Genomic DNA, 4,157 nt, shown 5'->3' on the forward strand with positions numbered 1-4,157 from the left:
ACGCTTTTATCGTAGTTTATGCTACGAAATGCCCCGAATATGCTACTTTGGTTTGTTTTGTCTTATTTGCAGGAATGAACCAGAAAGTAGTGAAATCAAGCCTTTTACCGTTCGTTTAGAATGCATTTGGAGGAAGAGTGAATTTGGAGCGGAAATGTAGTTGTCTTGAGATGCGCAAAGAAGTAAAATAGCTAGGCGAGCAAAGGAAGAACTTCAAATTGCTAGTGCCTGCTTTGGAGAGCCATATCTCGAGTTTTACAACAGATATTTAGGTGATTCCAATTGGAGATGAAAGTTTGTCCTCTTAGCTTTCCAACGCCACCGGAATCGCCCTGTTTGTCCAAGTAACGAAGAAATGGCAGCCGTTTGAAGTTCAGTGAGCAAAGCAGAAAATGCGCGCTGGAAAGTACTCGATCGAGTACAATTATGGTCCATCGAGTACTAGCTACAGCGAGAAGATATTAGTCGATAATAATTAGATTATATCTTAGTTTTATCTTATAATTAGATTAATAATAATTATCTCTCATTATATAAGAGATACGAAGTTAGACCTAAAGCATTCATTCATTCCCTGGAGTCAGTAGAGGGGACGGACGACTGCTTGTTCTTCATTTTCTCTATTCCTCGGATCAATTATTGTATTGGTATTATTATCCTTCTTTAAATCTTTAATCCTTTTTATTGCTTTAATCCCTTCTTCCCTATATTAGTTATCGTAATTATTCTAATTCAATTCTCTTTAGTCTTTTATTATGTTGAACTTCAATTATCTATTTCTTGTTATTATTAATTCGTTAATCATGAGTAGCTAATTTTCTTATGCTAAGACTATAGGGGATCCATAATTATGAAGGGAGAGTAATCGATTTATTGGGTTAATGCTGGTATTGTCTTTGTTGGTTAAATGCTGCAGTTAATTGTATCCGTCTCATTGAGTCGACGCAATTAGACATTTAATTCTTAGTGATCCTTGACCTGGACCGAAAGGTTGGAAAAGGCGAGACTAGCAGCGAACAATAGGGTATTGCAGTGAGGGCGAAAGTTAAGCTGTTTACGCTTTAGGGTGAATTAAGGACCGAAAGGTGACGTTCGCTACCCCTTAGACCGTATTTGCATTGACACGAGACCCGTTACTTGACTAAATGATTATGGTGAACCGTCTGTCTTAGCTGTTTCTTCTTATCTGCTTGATTCTTCCCTTTTAATTCTCTTTTCCTTACTCTTATTAGTTTAAAAAATCACATTCAAAACCCCCAAATTGTGACACCCGACAGACTGAATTAAACAGATAATTAGCAAAATAGCCTCCCTGTGGAGATCGACCCTGCTTACTGCTAGCTATTAGTTAGTTGTACTTAGGTATTTATTTTTGGTACCTGACGACCGTATCAATAATCTTCAATTACCCAATAATAACAATACTTGAACAATGATTAAGGAAAGATTAAAGTGGAATGGTTGAGATTAAACAATCCTAATCTACTCCTAGTCTAATGGTTGTCTAATTGGCCTCTCTTTTGATTAATACAAATGGGGTATATATAGTAGTACATCATTAGGTTAAGTAAGGATAGATTAGTAAATAACAACGCTAGGTTTTAAAATAGGGAAATGCAAGTCTTGCGAGGATATGAGCATATCACGCTAGTGCTGCCACGAGACGCTCGGACCAGGAGGGGAGACGCTCAGATTGTGGGAAGGATCCGAGCGTCTTGACGGGGGCGCCGGATCATAAGGGGAGGATCCGCTCGTTTTGTGCCTAAGCCGCTCGGATTGTTGCACAGTATGATCCTTGCTTCACGGCCTTTAGTCTTTGCATACTCCTTATTCTTGCTTTTGTCGTCGTTCTTCCCTCTTCTTTATACTAATCCATCTAAGGTCGTCATCAACCTTCCAAATGTGCATGGGAGACAGGAATTTTGCGTTATTGTCCTCTTTCCTACAAGTCATACAAAATGCACTAGGAAAGCAAAGTAGAAAGGATTTGACGGATATAATGGCTATTAAATGTTATAATAGTATGCAAAATAGGTTCAATTAGGGGACTGAATGTACGCAAATATGAGTCACATTAAACATCCCCAAACCGAACCTTTACTCGTCCCGAGTAAAGAGGTGACTAGAACTAGAGCTTTATTTAGACTAACCTACTAATATAACCGAGGTGACTAGAACTAGAGCTTTATTTAGACTAACCTACTAATATAACCGATGTGAGACAATTAGCGAGTCTCACTCCGCCCCTTCAACTCACAACAAGACAACCATGAGGTAGGATGCCTTCTTGAAAGGCAAGGTAGGCTTGGCAAAATGGTGATACATCTAAGCATTAAGCACACAAAACAAGTGATGGATGCATCTATAAAAGAATAGCCACTTTCCTTATCTAAGGGGCGGAAATTATCTACAAGGGAAGCAATCTAAGGGTAGACATTCCATCATAGTTACGGTTTCTTCAAACTACTAAGCCTAGAAGGATACCGATAAATCACCTCCAAGTTGTGTCAAGCTAAGGTACCTTTGTCCCCAATTGTTAAATGCTTTCGTCAAGAGTAGACTCCCTATGGTGTTAGAAACACTGGAGGATCGCGGAATTCCCCCTCTTGCCTAGACAAGAAGACGGGTCATCCCCTCTCTACCATGCACAAAAGTGGATTCGATGGAAAAGGGATCGATAGTATTTGAGTTTCATATCGGAGTTTGCTTTTATTGTTGTTATTCCGCCCAATTTCTTGTGGTGTTTGACAATTGAGAACATTTTCTTTGCCATTTCTTTTGATGTTTGGCATTTCAATACTTGAAAACTTTTAACTTTTTGCATTTTCTTTTGAACATTTTCAAAGCTACCCCATTTTTAGTGAGCGTGCTTGTATTTGAAGCATAGGAGTTTTCATATTTGTTACTCCTCTTTCCTTTTTGATGCAATTGCAAACTTTTTGTTTTCTTTTCATTTCTTGAACTCAAATTTGAACAATTTTTGTGCCCATTCCATTTTGATTATAAAATGTGGTATATATGGATGATTGTTGCATGGTTTCAAGGGTCACCTTGGTATATATGGTAGCCAAGGAGTTAACACACCACAAGGTACTCTTGACTAGGCCTTAATCCATGGGTCAAAGGATACTAGCATGACACATCTTAGGGTGTTTTACAAGTGTTCTAACAAGCAAAGCCTCAAGAACAAAAAGTATCTAAAATGGCCTATATACACTTGTCAAGTTTCCCAAGTAGACGTTTTCACAAAAAAATTCTTAAATGGAACTATATGCCATGATGCAGCTAACATACATACAACTATAATGCATATGCTTCTATCAACTAAGATGCCATATAATATAGATGCAACTCCTAACAACACATAGATACACAAACCGTAACAACAAAACACACACCATCCTCCTTGACATGTAAAAAAATCCTCCTCATATGAGTAATAAAAAGAAATAGAAGATAAATAGGGATTAGAGCGATCATACCAAGCGGTCTTCATTTTCACTTGCTAATGCCTCAAATGTAGTGTTGTATCTATGTGAGAAGAGAACAAAAACACAAGTATATACAATCCTACACTACTAAATTAAAGAACATGTTTTTGGTTTTTGAGATTTTCAAATTTTTATGGATTTTGTTTTTATAAAATTAAAGAACATATTTTTGGGATTTTTTGAAATTTTTCAATTTTTATGCATTTTGGAATATAAATTCCCATCCCCCACTTTATTTTGGACATTGTCCTCAATGTACATGTAGGAGTAGGAATGAAAAAGAAATACATGTTTTTTGTATTTTTGAATTGATGGAAATTAAGTACAAATGCAATGATATGATATGAATGAATGCATGCTCTAACTAAATGCAATTCTATATGACATATATAAAACATATGAATGTAATCTAAACTACACTAGATGACGCATGATTTCTAGTAAACTATGGTCACCTATGATCAAACCTACCCAAACCGATTTAAGCACTATTTCTAGTGTAGGAGAAATGAGGATGGGTCATTAGTGACTATGTATGAATGCAAGAACAAACTATATGCAACTAATGATTCATGTGAGATATATTACAATGCAAATTATACTATATGAACTATACTATATGAACTATCTAAGGTGAATGATATAATACAATTGCAAGATAATTGA

This window comes from Silene latifolia, chromosome 2 (genome assembly GCF_048544455.1).
Source record: "Silene latifolia isolate original U9 population chromosome 2, ASM4854445v1, whole genome shotgun sequence".
NCBI lineage: Eukaryota > Viridiplantae > Streptophyta > Magnoliopsida > Caryophyllales > Caryophyllaceae > Silene > Silene latifolia.